General features: G+C 46.1%; 1 protein-coding gene across 1 annotated transcript in view; it reads left to right on the top strand.

The window, feature by feature from the left end:
- SSTR2 (somatostatin receptor 2) overlaps window positions 1-18,062 on the top strand; it is a 75,099-nt gene that overhangs the window by 106 nt on the left and 56,931 nt on the right. The gene's annotated exons all lie outside the window — the stretch shown is intronic.

Raw genomic sequence — 18,062 nt, 5'->3', positions numbered from 1 at the left:
AAGTTTAATTAATTAATTTCTTACCGACAGTATTCAATTTATTCTTGGAAGAAGATGAGTGCTCAGGCAGAGTGCACTGCTATATGTTGTGTAACACATGTACATTGTATTCCCTGTCTGGGTGCAGATATTTTGTTTCAGAAAAATGTTACTTTTCATCTAAAATTGGGCTTGATTAAATATAATCCTGCACACCCTATTAATAATCACATAATAATTCCTTTATATACATAGCGCACACAGATTATGCAGCGCTGCACAGAGTTTGCGAATCAGTCCCTGTCCCCAATGGGGCTCACAATCTAATCATCCTACCAGTATGTTTTGGAGTGTGGGAGGAAACCGGAGGACACCCACACAAACATGGAGAGAACATATAAACTCTGCAGATGTTAACTGTGGGAATTGAACCCAGGACCCCAGCGCTGCAAGGCTGTAATGCTAACCACTGAGCCACTGTACATCTTTCAACAAAGATTTTCCTTCAGAAAAATCATATTTCACATTCAACTATGAATAGTAAAGGCCAGCGTGTGAATTTTCACCAGAAAATCCACGCAGGTATGTACATCTCATGGCCACCCTATAACATTGTGAGTTACCCCCTGTACTGTGACATGACTGTGTGCGTTATCCCTCTCTACTGTAATATCGACATGCGTTATCCCTCTGTACTGTGACATCACTGTGTGCGTTATCCCTCTGTACTGTGACATCGCTGCGTGCGTTATCCCTCTGTACTGTGACATCGCTGCGTGCGTTATCCCTCTGTACTGTGACATCGCTGCGTGCGTTATCCCTCTGTACTGTGACATCGCTGCGTGCGTTATCCCTCTGTACTGTGACATCGCTGCGTGCGTTATCCCTCTGTACTGTGACATCGCTGCGTGCGTTATCCCTCTGTACTGTGACATCGCTGCGTGCGTTATCCCTCTGTACTGTGACATCGCTGCGTGCGTTATCCCTCTGTACTGTGACATCGCTGCGTGCGTTATCCCTCTGTACTGTGACATCGCTGCGTGCGTTATCCCTCTGTACTGTGACATCGCTGCGTGCGTTATCCCTCTGTACTGTGACATCGCTGCGTGCGTTATCCCTCTGTACTGTGACATCGCTGCGTGCGTTATCCCTCTGTACTGTGACATCGCTGCGTGCGTTATCCCTCTGTACTGTGACATCGCTGCGTGCGTTATCCCTCTGTACTGTGACATCGCTGCGTGCGTTATCCCTCTGTACTGTGACATCGCTGCGTGCGTTATCCCTCTGTACTGTGACATCGCTGCGTGCGTTATCCCTCTGTACTGTGACATCGCTGCGTGCGTTATCCCTCTGTACTGTGACATCGCTGCGTGCGTTATCCCTCTGTACTGTGACATCGCTGCGTGCGTTATCCCTCTGTACTGTGACATCGCTGCGTGCGTTATCCCTCTGTACTGTGACATCGCTGCGTGCGTTATCCCTCTGTACTGTGACATCGCTGCGTGCGTTATCCCTCTGTACTGTGACATCGCTGCGTGCGTTATCCCTCTGTACTGTGACATCGCTGCGTGCGTTATCCCTCTGTACTGTGACATCGCTGCGTGCGTTATCCCTCTGTACTGTGACATCGCTGCGTGCGTTATCCCTCTGTACTGTGACATCGCTGCGTGCGTTATCCCTCTGTACTGTGACATCGCTGCGTGCGTTATCCCTCTGTACTGTGACATCGCTGCGTGCGTTATCCCTCTGTACTGTGACATCGCTGCGTGCGTTATCCCTCTGTACTGTGACATCGCTGCGTGCGTTATCCCTCTGTACTGTGACATCGCTGCGTGCGTTATCCCTCTGTACTGTGACATCGCTGCGTGCGTTATCCCTCTGTACTGTGACATCGCTGCGTGCGTTATCCCTCTGTACTGTGACATCGCTGCGTGCGTTATCCCTCTGTACTGTGACATCGCTGCGTGCGTTATCCCTCTGTACTGTGACATCGCTGCGTGCGTTATCCCTCTGTACTGTGACATCGCTGCGTGCGTTATCCCTCTGTACTGTGACATCGCTGCGTGCGTTATACCCCTGCACTGTGACATCGCTGCGTGCGTTACCCCTGCACTGTGACATCGCTGCGTGTATCGCCCCTGCACTGTGACATCGCTGCGTGTATCGCCCCTGCACTGTGACATCGCTGCGTGTATCGCCCCTGCACTGTGACGTCACACTGTGATGTCATCGCTGCGTGTATTACCCCTGCACTGTGACATCATGTGCACATAACGATCGTCTGTGCTGTGACGTTGCTGTGTGCCTTATGCCCATATGTGTTGACTTCATGTACACATGTACATATCATGGCTGTCCCTGTACTGTGACCTCACAATAAAAGGGATAACACCCACAGCAACGTCACAGCACAGAGACGACCATTATGTGCACATGATGTCACAGTACAGGGGGATAACACATACAGTGACATCACAGTACAGAAGGGATAACGTACGCAGCGATGTCACTATGTCCCCTATCCTCTATTACTGTGACATTGCTGTGTGCAATATCCCCCTGAACGCATTGTGTGAACAGGACCTTAGCCCCTCTGTGGAACTTTTCTTCTAACCCGATGGCATCGGTGTTGGCCAGTTCTCAAGACGAAAGGAGTTTGTAAAGTCTTAGAGGTATCAATCCTAAAAGCGTGACACCTTTTCATCACGAGAGTTCCCAGGTCACAACCTTACGAAAAGTTCAGGACCTTAATGACGGATCAAAAAGCAGAGATGGGAGGCAGCGCCTTACGTAGTAGGTCAAGTATTTCCATAGACTTTATGGCTCCGGCTTTGAAGATAAATGGTCTTGCTGACACGGTGCTCCATTATCACCAAACATCCGTCCAAAAATCAGATTTTTTATTATTTTTTTTTGCATAAAAATCCATTACACTCACAATGAGGCATCTATAATCTTCGCTTTGAAGTATGCGTTGTGTGCGCGGTGCAGGCAGAAGACGATTCATCACCTGTCACGCAGGTGTTAGAAAGCAGCGACTTTTATCTCCGCAATTAAAAAGATATTAGCGGCGCGTGCGGAGTGCGATGTGCCATTATCGGCGGCGGATGCAAGTCACAACACTCGTGCGTTTCCACAGCACTCCCTTATCTGGAGCACTTCTTCTGTCGCGAGAGAGACGCCGCTAAGAACACTAAACTCGCAACGAGCAGCTGTGTTAATAATTGTTACAAGGTTTATCTCCTCTGAACACATTTTCTACGCCTGGTTTTCTTACATAAGAACTGGGCCGGTCCATATTGTTATCTATCCCATCCAGAAATGCAGATTTGCTTCTACTGAGCAACACAAGAGGGTCTTTGAAGGCAGCAGCGGAGACCACCAAGGCCTGATTGAGTCTTTAGCAGGATTCACGACCCAGTTTGCAGTCAGTGGATTTGTGGAAAATGCAGTTGACGTGGCATATTCTTTAAGGGGATTTGTTATTCCTACAACACTATGTACATGTACCTGTATATACTCGATTATAAGCCGACCCGAGTATGAGCCGAGACCCTTAATTTCAACACAAAAAACTGTGAAAACCTATTGACTATAAGCCGAGGGCAGGAGATGCATTGGTCACAGCCTCCCAGGAAATAGCCAACCCCCTGTAGTATATAGTCTGTGAGCCCCTGTAGTATACAGCCAGCCTGCCCAGCCCCCGTAGTAGGAAAAAAAAAAATAACACTGTACTCACCTTTCCGACGTCCCCTGTAGGTCCTCTTCTGTTTCCGATGCTCCGCTGATGCCTCCCAGTATATAACCATTCAGCCCCCTGTAGTATGTAGTCTGCCAGCCCCTGTAGTATATAGCCTGCCCAGCCCCTCTTCGGATTCTTCAGCTCCTCTTCGGAACGTTCCGCTCCCCTTCAGGTCTTTGCGCTCGGCCGCTACTTGCCGACATCATAGTTTGTAAGCCGCCGGCACCAGAGCATCGAAACAAGCATAGGACATACAGGTGACGTCGGAAAGGTGAGTTTTGACTTCATTTTGTTTCTTGACTCGAGGATGAGCCGAGTTATGGGTTTTTGAACACAAATTTTTGTGCTGAAAAACTCAGCTTATACAAGTATATATGGTAATCCATGAGAAGTAACACAATTATTGTGCAATATATGATCTATATATTATATTTTTTCTTCGGCAAACTCTATCTTTATTTCGCTGTTGTCTGAGAGTTGGAGGATGGAGACTAGCTCCTATGAAGTCTCCCATACCCACAGAACGTGGAGGGCTAGGCACCGTTCACACGCTGCGATTAAGGACAATTCAAGCCAAGGTTATGGAGTCCTCTGATCTGTAGCTTCACTACTGAGCATGTACATAAAGTGCAGCCACTTTCATCTAATTTAAAAACCTAGATCAGGGGTGCACAGTCTACATGTGGCCTGAGTTGTGGCCGGCACCCTGCTGACAGTCAAATGAGTCCAATGAGCGCTTTCAGAACTGATGGCAGAAGTCTGGGTAGCAATGAGTAAAGGTGAGAAGTCCTCTCTGCTCCTGGGTCCTTTTCTTACTCCTCTGCTCTGTGTTCTGATACTGGTTGAATGTGCCAGTGTTCTTACCCTGTAAAGAGAAGACCCAGGAGTAATAAGTATGTGTCAGTTGTACTGCAGGGTGGAGAACGGGAGCCAAGGAAGTAGAGGTTTTATTATATTTGTCTGCTCTGGGGTCTCTCCATTATTATCATTGTCTGCTCTGGGGTTTCCACTTTTTTTATCTTCTCTGAATGCAGTTATTGGTTTCTCAACTGGTATTATTTGCTGTACTGTGGTTTATAATTTATGGGTTGGCATTTTGTGTTGTTCTGTGGTTGTTGATGCATCTAGGGGGCTGTGTAATTGTGCAGCCCCCTACAGTTAAGCAGTAGGATAAAATGTGTTGTTCACGCCTGGCCTAAATTCTTAGATCAGGAACAGGACAACATTATTTAAAGTTGTATTATTATTTGTAGTTGTTCCATTTAATCACCACTTAGACTCAACAGCTTTAAGCGCTTCGGGATGACGTTTGTGTTTGCCTATATGTTTAGACCTAACGCTTGCAATTGGGAACAAGGACCAAGTTTTTGGCATTGTTTAACCGGGCACCTGGTGCTCTTTCCTTATTACAAATGTTTAGGCCTATATGCTATTCAAGCGCATTGTGGGAATGGAAGCCTAATCCTTAATGTTCTCTATGCAGTGTATGGGAGACATCATGGCAACTAGTCTCCTCCATTCTAAACATAGCATATGATGGCAGCTTAAGTACACAATTATAAAACACCCTGGTTTATTCTTTAAGGCCTCATTCAGGCAGCCATGTGCTCCCTGGGCCGGAACTGGGGCAGCACAGTGGCTCAGTGGTTAGCACTACAGCCTTGCAGGCCTGGGTTCAAGTCTCATCCAGGTCAACATCTGCAAAGAGTTTGTATATTCTCTCCGTGTTTGCGTGGGTTTCCTCCGAGTTCTCCGGTTTCCTATAAAACATACTGGTAGGTGGCTTAGATTGTGAGCCCCATGGGGACAAGGACTGATTTGGCAAGCTCTGTTGGATCTGTGTGTGCTATATAAATAATAACTTTAACACACAGCCAGGAAGAGGAGTGAGGAGCACCCCACACCATAGAAAGACCCCCATTATGGTCTTGTGGATAAGCTCTGTAGCAAGACAGATTCGGTAGAGTTGAGTCCAGAGGAGGAGGAGGAAAAGAGCCTGTAAGGAAGAGAAAGAGGCATTTTTCTTTCATTAACTTCTCTCTCATCCAATATCATGATTATTTTATATAGAGATGGTGGACATGTACAAAAAGAAGAGGATAATCAGTACAAGGTCCTGCGGGGAACGTTGCTGAGCACCCATAATAATCTGCCATATCAAAATAACATTGAAAATCCAATCTTTTGTATAATCCGTGGAAACAGAATGTATTTTTGGAAGTCGAGTGCCTATTATTTAGTTTCCCGTCTATACAATGACAGGTCTCAATGGATGTGATTTATATATTTCTTCCGTGAAGAAATTCTTTATCCCGCCTGTGGCCACCATCCTTCAAGGACAAAAAGAAATCAATTTATAAAAAAAAAAAAAAAAGGATTATATCTCGCTGCTTCATCAGATTTTTTTTTTCTATGAGAAAGCCAGCAATCAACTTTTTATTATTCGGCACCAAAATCTGTAGGGTGAACTTTTTATCTTCACTGTAGAATCTATAGGCAAGGAAAGTAGTCACATTCCTAGGGGGAGGGGGTAATAACAGGTTATATAGAAACTTGGATATAGAAGATTTGGTTTTCTTTGTGTTCTTGAAGTGAATCTGTGGGTTAATTTTAGCTGTCCGTTTTGAGAGAATGATATGGTAGAGGAAATAAAACTGAGCTTTGTTATATACAGTATAGGTTGATAGGAATTGATAGAGAGTTTTAAATGTAAATCCTGACAAGACTTTACTTCATCGTCTGTGAGTCCTGAAGTGCCCTGCCCACGCAGAGCATCATTGGCAGGGAGAGTCCTGAAGAGCCCTGCCCACACGCAGTGTCGTTGTCAGGGTGAGTCTCATAGAGCTCCGCCCACAGGCAGCATCATTGGCAGGGAGAGTCCTGAAGAGCCCTGCCCACACGCAGTGTCGTTGTCAGGGTGAGCCCCATAGAGCTCCGCCCTCAGGCAGCATCATTGGCAGGGAGAGTCCTGAAGAGCCCTGCCCACACGCAGTATCGTTGTCAGGGTGAGTCCCATAGAGCTCCGCCCACAGGCAGCATCATTGGCAGGGAGAGCCCTACCCACACGCAGTGTCGTTGTCAGGGTGAGTCCCATAGAGCTCCGACCGCGCAGAGCATCATTGGCAGAGAGAGTCCCGATCGTCGTTAGCAGTGAAGTCATTTTCTATGACTTAATTTGTATGTATGTGGTAGCGGCGAGGTAGTCACTACTCCTGATATCAATGACCCTGTGTGAGTAGAGTAATTGGGACTCCCACTATCTCTCCTAGGAGTCCTATACCTATGCACAACTTTTTACTGGTGTTATAGTCGTGTATCCTTATACCCTGGTCAAGGTAGACTAATATCATAGTATGTAAGGCTGGAAAAAAGACGCAAGTCCATAAGTCCAGCCTTTAAGAATTAAACATTTTCCCCATAACCTGTGATCTCTAGCATCTGAGCCATATTCCCTGACCTACAGAGCTCCCTGTATGTACAGTAAGGACAACACATTGGGCCACATTTACTTACCCGTCCTGCCGCGATCCCCGGAAGTGCATTGTCCCATCGAAATGCACTGTGCAGCGATTCACTAAGATCGTGCACCCGATATCCTGCTTGTGTCGCTTCCCCACTCAGGTCCGCCAGAGTTCACCTTCTTCTTCCTGGTGCATGTAAGTGCTTGGCTTGCGACACAATTTGCAAGTTAAATCCCACATTCAGTCCAAATCAGTCGGATTGTCTGACTGCCTGCCCCCCGATTTCTGTCGCATGAAAGCCAACGCCGAAGCGCCAAAATCTGATCGCGTGCAACACAATCCCCAGTTTAATATCACAGCAGCGCCAATCCCCAAAACTTAGGAAAAGCCGACAAAAGTGCCACCCGCGGACCCTTAGTAAATAAGCCCCATTGTGTAATATAGCAGTAGCCACAGGACCCCCAACCCTCTCCACAATCAGTCCAACAACAACAAGTCCTCATGAGTCTATCCAGGACGCTCGTCGTAGACCTGTCACATGGAGGGACTGGGACTTCTTTTTTATCCCCTTGGAGCTAACATTACGTTTAGTAGTGTAATGATTATTCTTCCCTGTCGTCCTCTCTGCCTCGCAGCCTCGTCCCTGCACCGTGTCCCAGTTTCTCCGAACCTCTTGACGCTGTCGCTGCACATCCTCAGACCAAGGCCAACGGGGAACATTGCATTAATTAATGCTCCAAAATCTCCTTCTTAGGGAAGACAAGAGAGAGGGGACGAGGAGAGATTAATTGGGCCCGCAGGGCTATTTGCCCTCATAGGGTCAGAATTGGGTTAGTAATTCTTTTCCTTCAGAAAGGGGAAAAATAAGGGAAATTGTTAGACAAAAAAGAACAATAGATTCATCATAACCGATGCTGGAGGAGACGTGAAAGAACTGGAGGCTGGTTGAAGCCGAGGCCTGGTATGTGTATTTTTATTTTTTTTCCCCAGTAGTTAATTAGATTAGTTTACTGTATTATTCTGATTATAAGACGCTCCTTACTATAATTTGCTGATTTAGTCAGCGAAAAAACAGAAAAAGGACTAATTAAAAATTCCCTGTTGGTTACACAAAAGCACAGCACACACAGCTCCATCCATTCGCTCACATACAGCTCTGCTACATCCATCCATTCGCTCACATACAGCACTGCTACATCCATCCATTTGCTCACATACAGCTCTGCTACATCCATCCATTTGCTCACATACAGCACTGCTACATCCATCCATTTGCTCACATACAGCACTGCTACATCCATCCATTTGCTCACATACAGCTCTGCTACATCCATCCATTTGCTCACATACAGCTCTGCTACATCCATCCATTTGCTCACATACAGCTCTGCTACATCCATCCATTTGCTCACATACAGCTCTGCTACATCCATCCATTTGCTCACTTACAGCTCTGCTACATCCATCCATTTGCTCACTTACAGCTCTGCTACATCCATCCATTTGCTCATTTACAGCTCTGCTACATCCATCCATTTGCTCACTTACAGCTCTGCTACATCCATCCATTTGCTCACATACAGCTCTGCTACATCCATCCATTTGCTCACATACAGCTCTGCTACATCCATCCATTTGCTCACATACAGCTCTGCTACATCCATCCATTTGCTCACATACAGCTCTGCTACATCCATCCATTTGCTCACATACATCCATCCATTTGTCAGGGCATACGTCAGCCGTGATGGAGAGAAGGAGGGGTGACCCCTCTCCTTGCTATTGTGATCCACAGAACACAGCCCGTAACACAGGGAAAGATAGGACATGTCCCATCTTTTCCCTGTGTAGCCATTGCCGGTCTATGGAGGATGTATGTACGGCTGCAAGCTTGCGGCCATACATCCACCTACGGCTGTGTGAATGTGGCCTTAGGGTGAAACACTTAAAGAGAACCCGTCATGCAAAATAACCCCCCTAAACTAAATATATTTTCATAAACTGCCATTAGAGAGCTTTGCCTATATCCCTTAATTGTCTCTCTACATGCCTGTAAACCTAAGCAATGAGGTCCTAAAGCTGTATGCAAATGACCTGAGAAATGTCCAATGAGTCATTAGCATATTCAAGCTGTCCAGCTTATTCATGAGTGGGAGGCACAGCCACACCCCCAGTGCTTGACTGACAGCTGCTCCATGTAATGGCTGCTCCATGTGCTTTCTGGTGGCCACGCCCCCTGCAGCCTGTGTGTACATGTGTGTGTGTGTGTATAGGAGAGATACAGTAGCTCCAGGCTGCAGCCATGTTACAGCAGAACATGTCAGATTCATGTGTAGCTGATGTCTGTGTCTCTCACCTGTATATTAGGAGGATGCAGCATGTCAGCAGATGCAGCACACACACTAGCCATGCTTTACTATACATTACACACAGACATGAGCAGGGGGAGGAGAGGGGAGGGGGAACAGGGGTGACATCACTGCATCTGACCATGTGACCAGCCTCATTTACATGATAAAAAATAGATGATTTTACAATGATTAATGTATGAAATAACTAGATAAAGGCTGTGATGGGATCCATGTGGCAATACTGGGTCCTCCTGTCTTTCGTACTACAAAATATAGGCACTTACATTTTTTTCTTTCTTAAAAGTGTCTCTTGTAGTTCAAAAAATAAGGAATATCATAGAGAATGTAATCTGTAATGCACAGCCATATGGGAATTTACTAATCCACCTTACTGGTATACTTTGGGATAATCCCAATCGCCACATCTGTATTAAATCTTTAACCCCTGTACAGGGATCAAGACTTCCATGTTATACTGGAGTATAAGCCAAGTTTTTCAAACTATATATACTGGGTGGAGACTGTGACCAATCCATTTCCCACCCTAGGCTTATAATTGAGGTTTTCCCGTTTGTTTTTTTTGGGGGGGGAGGGGTAAAATTGGTGTCTTCGGCTTATATTTGGGTCAAGTTATACTCAAGTATATATCAAGTATATATGGTAGTCCCAATATAGGTGACACCTGGGTTAGATGGGTAATGAGATGACCGTGCAACCCATTAGAATGGTCAGGAACAAGCCAAGGTCAGGTAAAGCGTTATATACTCGTGGGCCAAGAACACACCACAAAATCAGCAAGACTGTTCTATACAATGGGGCAGATTTACTTACCCGGTCCATTCGCGATCCAGCGGCGCGTTCTCTGCGGTGGATTCGGGTCCGGCCGGGATTCACTAAGGCAGTTCCTCCAACTTCCACCAGGTGGCGCTGCAGTGCTGAAGTTCTCCGGAACGCACTGAAGTACACCGGCCTATTCCTGGTGAAGGTAAGCGCGAGCCCCGCAACATTTTTTTTTAAATGCGGCGGTTTTTCCGAATCCATCAGGTTTTTGTTCGGCCACGCCCCCAGCCCCCCCCCCCCCCATTTCCGTTGCGTGCACGCCAGTGCCGATGCGGCACAATCCGATCGCGTGCGCCAATCGGAAATATTCGGGTAACACGTCGGGAAAACGCGAATCGGGCCTTTAGTAAATGACCCCCAATGGTTTCCTGTTTCCCCGGACTGTTCCCTGTTGGGAACTAGACAACCATCTTTGTCTAGTTATTGGGGTTCCAGGTGCACACAGACACCTAACATAATGTAATCTCCCACACCTCGAATACAGGACCTTATCACTGTTAGCCATCCGACACAATGACCTCATCATATCCTGTCAAGTGAATGGTGGAAAGGGAAGCTTACAGCCCCCTGCATCACAATTGCAATCAGCTTTATCTGTTTCTGGAACATGCTTAAAGAGGACCTGTCACCCCTAAATTGGGCACTATTGCTAGTGTTTAAACAAACGCCGCAGTGTTAGAGTTATAGCGTTACTGGAAACCTCCAGTAACGCTGCGGCGGAGTAAAATGTAAACGCTGGACCACTCGCCAAGCGGTTCGATGTATTCATGAGGGGGCAGGGTTGAGGCGGTGACTGCCGCATGACATGCAGCAGTCACCGGCGGCCTATGGAGCGAGCGAGGCGGTCCAAGGAAGAGGCAGAGCCCCCTCATGAATACATGGGAGGGCTTTGCAAGCAGTCCGACGTTTACATTGTTCTCCGCCGCAGTGTTAGACAGCGCGACCGGAAACCTCTTGTAACGCTATCACTCTAACACTGCAGCGTTTGTTTAAGCAGTAGGAGCTGCTTACTTTTGTCCAATTTATGAGTGACACGTTCTCTTTAAAGACTAAACTCCTGCTTTCCAGAGCAATGGGACAGACCCAAAAATGAAGAAGTGTCCCGCACAATCTGGGATGATTGGGAGGCTAATGGTTAACAGGCCCCCAGGATTATGTCTGGGCATAATGAACCCCAGTTCAACACTGGACCTTCTGGACTTCTCACACAAATGGAATTGTTACATAGTTTATAAAGGAATCCTAGATTAGAAACGCTGTCGCTACTATTTCCTTATTGTTGAATGTTAATCCATAATTACATATTACCCATGAAATCTATTGCTCACCACTTGTATAACAGAAGGACGCCCCCCTATAGCCAGAACACTCTCCGCACTATCATAATATCACTTCTCTGCCCTGAAACACAATGCAGAAAACTTGAGTCGGAACATAAATTCATACAAATAGCTACTTAAACGCTACTTGTATCGAAAAAGCCAATTACACTAATAGGTTGTTTTTGAAAGCAACTGGACCCAGCCGCGAGCAAGTGAACCTTTAACTTAATACAAGTGCATCCCATGAGATATTGAAAAAGCAGCCCCTGAGCGCACTGTGTGATCACTGCCCGAATTACATCATCTGTAACCACCTCACACAGACCACAGCCCAGGAGGAGCCGCAACAGAGATACAATGTTTACTTTCCACTAATAATTTGGACTGTTTTAAGCAAAACTTCTATCCCACATTAAATAATAACATCGTAGCAAGTGCATAGGGTATCACTGCTCTGTTATTCCTCCGGGAAACGTATGCATGAATGCTTTGGACCTACGTATTTTGGACAAGTATACTCCTCCATATACAAAAGAAAATCATAAATATTTTGTTAAATTATCTATGTTTTTCCAGGAGGAATAACAGAAAGTTTTAATGAAAATCTCATACCTAACATTATAGCAGATTTAGGAATACATAGAGATATGCTACCAAGATGCGGAGGACTCTGGTTATTCGGTGCTTAAAGGGGCTTACTGGGCTAAAATTATTAATATCATATGTGATGAAGTATAAGATTTTGTGGGTGTCTAACATCCAGCAAACCCCCCCCGACACACACACACACACACACACACACACACAGATCAGATGTTCTGAGCGTCTGTTAAACCGAGAATGGAATAGAAAGCAGACAGTGCCGTCTTATTTGCAGTGGCTGAACTAAGTAACTGCAGCTTGACTCTCATTTAAATGAATGGACCCTGCTAACCACCACTAATTGATTTATGGGCTGGACCACCGACCACCAGAATGGGGGTCTCCTTTTCACTAATTGATGGAGCATCAGGTTGAGGATGCGTGTTACCACTCTTTTTCAATACGATGAGGCAGAAACACTAGTTGGGTATCTCCGGCACTCTTGTAGACCGAGAAGGCCATTGGAGATACCCAGCGCTGTGCTCAGCAATTTTAACGCTCCAATAGCATTGAATGAAGCAGCAGGACACATGCCGGACCTGCTGCTCCATCAATTAGTAAGAACATTACACCCATTCTGATGCTTGGTAGGGGACCCAGAACACAGACCCTCAACGATCAGCTATTGATGGGGGATAACCGTCCAACCTGGTACAACCCCCAAAATCTTACGTTGAAAGGAAGAGGTTAACTCGTGCCATAAAGCAGCCTAATGTGCACAGCCTCCTACAAGAGAGTGAAGAGCGTACACAGAAGACTAATGAACATAAATGCTTCATTAGCACAACACTGAAAATCCTATACGGAGAATAAAATGATAATTGGTTTCCATAGAAATTGGCATATGTGTTACCAGCGATAATGCCGAGCATTGGCCTAAGAAGGCTGCGGGATAAGCAGGAGATATCACACAGGCTTCCGACTAATAGATGGCGAGTCATTGGATCGCTGCCGGCAAAGTTTTATTTTGTGCTTTTTATTTTTAAAGTAAATTGTTATAGACAATGCTGTGGTATGTCTGATGCATAACATATGTCATAGGGGCTGGATACAGAGAGATGTGATTAACATGGACAAGCACAGGGATCACGGGGAGCCAGTACAGATGGCCACCGGGAGGTTGTAATAATAGTCCACTTCCATGGAGATCCCATTTGCAGAAGATTAAAGGAAGACTTTAATCATCATCAGTAAGTTCTGCCTTTCTGGACCAGAACCCATACAATGGAGTTTAAAGATATAGGTTCTGTATAAAGCCTGTAACGGAGAAAGGTAACTCTACTTCTATTCCCTTGAATGGAAGGGAATAATGCACACAGGAATGTCATGGGACATATGCGTGCTGCCGTGCATGGGGGACAGGGAAAGGAGGCGTGCCGCCATGCAATGGGGACAGGTGACAAACACATGCTGCCATGCAAGGGGTGCAGGAGATGGAGGCGTATCACCGTGCAAGGGGGACAGGGCGCAGAGGTGTGCCACCACGCAAGGGGGACAGGGCGCAGTGACTTGCCGGCGTGTAAGGGGGACAGGGCGCGCCGCCGTGCAATGGGGACAGGACATGGAGGCGTGCCGCCGTGCAATGGGGACAGGACATGGAGGCGTGCCGCCGTGCAATGGGGACAGGACATGGAGGCGTGCCGCCGTGCAATGGGGACAGGACATGGAGGCGTGCCGCCGTGCAATGGGGACAGGACATGGAGGCGTGCTGCCGTGCAATGGGGACAGGACATGGAGGCGTGCTGCCGTGCAATGGGGACAGGACATGCAGGCGTGCTGCCGTGCAAGGGGGACTGGAGGTGTGATGTCGTGCAAGGGGGACAGGACATGGAGGCGCGCTGCCGCGCAAGGGGAACAGGGTGCGGAGGCGTGCTGCCGCGCAAGGGGAACGGGACACCGAGGCGTGCTGCCGCACAAGGAGAACAGGGCGCAGAGGCATGCCGCCACACATGGGGGACAGGGCTTGCAGCGATGTGATAATTTACACCCTGAAGTCACAGTTAAGGATTAATTACGGATTGTGCTCTTGTAGAAGTATTACCCGCTGAAAGCCTACATAATCTTCAGTATAATCTTCATTTCATCCAGTGGCATTTGTGTTTAAAAAAAATACATTTTTGCCGAAACGTCACACATTTCTATACCATAGGGCGACATGGTGGCTGAGTGGGTAGCACTTCTGCCTTGCAGCGCTCGGGTCCTGGGTTCAAATCCCACCCAGGTCAACATCTGCAAAGAGTTCGTATGTTCTCTCTGTGTTTGCGTGGGTTTCCTCCTGGTACTCCGGTTTCCTCCCACACTCCAAAAACATACTGTTAGATTGTGAGCCCCATGGGGACAGGGACCAGTTTGACATGCTTTGTGCAGCGCTGCGTAATCTGTGTGTGCTGTATAAATAAAGAATTATTATTATTATTTATTATTATTATACCATGCCACACTAAAAAGGGTATTCTGCATTCAATGCACAAATTTTGTTCCTCAGACTGCTTCCACACTTGGCATTTAGTGTAAACGCAATGTTAATGTAATGTTAGTGCATTGTAAGTGCAATTCAAACGTGACGTGTGAATGCAGCCTCAAGGCTTATGATCTACGGTATTACTTTGCAAAATCAATGGCTATTTTCGTGAGATGGAGACAATCTGATGTGCTGTCTGCTCCTGCTAAGTGATGATGTAACAAGGTAAGGACTTTTTGGCTTGACTGTTCCTTGTTATTTTGCAGCTTTTTTTTGCACCACCTTTACACATTTTTTACCACCTATGACCCCCCACCCCACCCTTTAATGTTTGTCTTGTGCATGTTCTGCCCAGTTTTGCCTAAACCATCACCAGTAAGTCTTGAAGTGTGAAAAAATATTTACTTTTGTCCCAAAAAGTTGCCAATTCACTAAAACACCTTACCTTAACTTTCCAAATGCCGGATGTATCAAGTAAGAAAAACAGTAAGATAAATCTAACACGCAGGAAAGCTAAATACAAAAATTTGTGTCCTGGACCTGACAACCCCTATAAGGCTTCTGATGAAATCCCATAAAGCTCTATTTCTCAATGTTGTGTTCTTTCTGCTGCAAAAAATAATTCTCCCTCTCCAGTCTTGTCCACCTCTGTTGTTCTTTCCGAACATTTCCATACAAGGTCTAGTGTCAGCAGTACAAAGGATGACATGATATTGACATTGTGGAACAATCCACTGCCTGGGTCTGCAGGATTTTTTTGTCCTTGCAGACTCTATTATCTGAGTTTTTCCTTTTGTTCTGAACTGATGTGAACTACATTATTAAGGAAGGGAACAGAAGCCCAGGTGGGCAGCCTGTACTCATCAACTCATTTCAAAGAAAATAAAGGGCTGTAACTCTGTTGTCTGCCTAGGACATGTGGCACTCAGGCTTTTGCGATAATCCATACATATTACGCCATTTCACAATTCAGAGGGGAGCAATAAATTACCGCATTGACTGACTTACAATCGATGATGTTGTAGAACTACAGCTCTGAACATGAACTGTCTGTGGAGGAAGGTCTCAGAGTAATAGCCTTGTAGAGTTTCAACTACTTGGAGATTTGTAACAGTCGCAGAAGCAACTTGTTGGAGCTTTGCAGCAGTCTCACAAGCAACTAGTTGGAACTTTGCAGCAGTCACACAAGAAACTTGTTGGAGTGTTGCAGCAGTTGCACAAGCAACTAGTTGGATCTTTGCAGCAGTCCCATAAGCAATTAGTTGGAGCTTTGCAGGAGTCGCACAACAAACTTGTTGCAGCAGTTGCCCAAGCAACTAGTTGGAGCTCTGCAGCAGTCCCACAAGCTACTAGTTGGAGCTTTGCAGCAGTCCCACAAGCAACTAGTTGGAGCTCTGCAGCAGTCCCACAAGCTACTAGTTGGAGCTTTGCAGCAGTCCCACAAGCTACTAGTTGGAGCTTTGCAGCAGTCCCACAAGCTACTAGTTGGAGCTTTGCAGCAGTCCCACAAGCTACTAGTTGGAGCTCTGCAGCAGTCGCACAAGCTACTAGTTGGAGCTCTGCAGCAGTCGGACAAGCTACTAGTTGGAGCTCTGCAGCAGTCGCACAAGAAACTACTTGGAGCTTTGCAGCAGTCCCAGAAGCAACTAGTCGAAACTTTGCAGCATTCACACAAGCAACATGTTGGATCTTTGCAGCAGTCCCACAAGCTACTACTTGGAGTTTTGCAGCAGTCCCAGAAGCAACATGTTGGATCTTTGCAGCAGTCCCACAAGCTACTACTTGGAGTTTTGCAGCAGTCCCAGAAGCAACTAGTTGGATCTTTGCAGCAGTCCCATAAGCTACTACTTGGATGGCCATATGTTGTATTTTCTGCCATAGTTGTACAGCCACATGTTACAGTAGTGAAACAGCTTAAAACCAAAGATAGTAAACTTGTAAATTGTAAAACGTACAGCCAACATGTATACTTTATTCTTTGACAGTAATACCTGCAAATGAAAACAAAAAAATCATCTGTGAAAACTGATTTTGCATTAGTCTGTCTTGAGCTTTTCATCCCCATGAACTATAGACTCTAAGTGATCCGTAACAAACAGCTCTGTCTAATGCAGGCTCCATTTTTTTTTAATGGATCAGGACCCAGGCTGCAAAAGGGTGAGGAGTAAGGAGCGCTCTCTATAGGGAGCCATGCAGCCACGCCGTACATATAGTGGAAGATAGATGGCTTATTCAACTAAATGTGGCCGCGTGCTACCCATACCGAAACGGATGCGCAACAAGAATGTACAACAGATGTGGAGCCACAGGTTAATGTGCCGTTCACACCCAGTGTTTGTTTTGCAGAAGTTGCGCTGAATTTCAAATTGCGAGGGAGGGTCTAGCATGATCTCCATTACTTTTCTACTTTGAGATTGAGAATGAGTACCACGTGCTTTGCATTGCTTATATGAACACGTGGAGCTCGTTCTCCATCGCAAATGTTTCAATGGAAATTCCTCTGCGATCAGACAAGCTACTCCCTCGCGGCATTTATGTTGCGTTTAGTTTTGGAATAGTTTGATGTATACAGTTTATAGATTTGCAGTTGATGAAGATACACGGGTTGAAAGATGTGTCAGAGACTGACACAGGATGTATTTTTGTAACGTCTGCACTGCCGTGTTTTAAAGGAATCTACCATCAAAATCCATCATGATAAACCAGGGACACATACTCATAGATCCAGGCTGTGGTAATCTTCTTATATTTGTCATCCAAGGCGTAATCCTTTCTAAAAGCAACACTTAAAATTATACTAATGAGCAAGAAGGGCTCTGGGGGTGTCTCCCCTCCCCCTGCTCCCTTAGCATTTACATTGGGCAGAGGCATGTGGAATCTCACACAGTGGCAGGGAGGAAGCTGCGCAGTGTAATAGCCTGTGAAGCTACAACACAGAGAGGCTCTGGTAACATCCTCCAGAACTCCTTAGCATGAAGTAAAAGTTGATTTTAGAAGGAAGGTGGCCATGAATAACAAATATAAGAAGTCTTGGTGCCTGGATCTATGGGTAAGTGTCCCATAATGATGGCTTTTGATGGTAGATTTCTATTAATGACGTCTGTAAAGTTTGAAATAGATACGTGACCATTCCATTGATGAGCTCCTCTTCATCCAATGTATGCAGCAGCAGATTAAGTGTCGCATATGAAATTCCAGTCTTAGTAATTTTCCCCCCTCATGTATATTTTACATACATTTCCATTCCTTTTATCCGTGGACACT

The sequence above is a fragment of the Engystomops pustulosus genome, chromosome 6, assembly GCF_040894005.1.
Source record: "Engystomops pustulosus chromosome 6, aEngPut4.maternal, whole genome shotgun sequence".
Taxonomy (NCBI): Eukaryota; Metazoa; Chordata; class Amphibia; order Anura; family Leptodactylidae; genus Engystomops; species Engystomops pustulosus.
The sequence above is the reverse complement of the archived record's forward strand: the minus strand, read 5'-3'. Positions and strand labels throughout refer to the sequence as shown.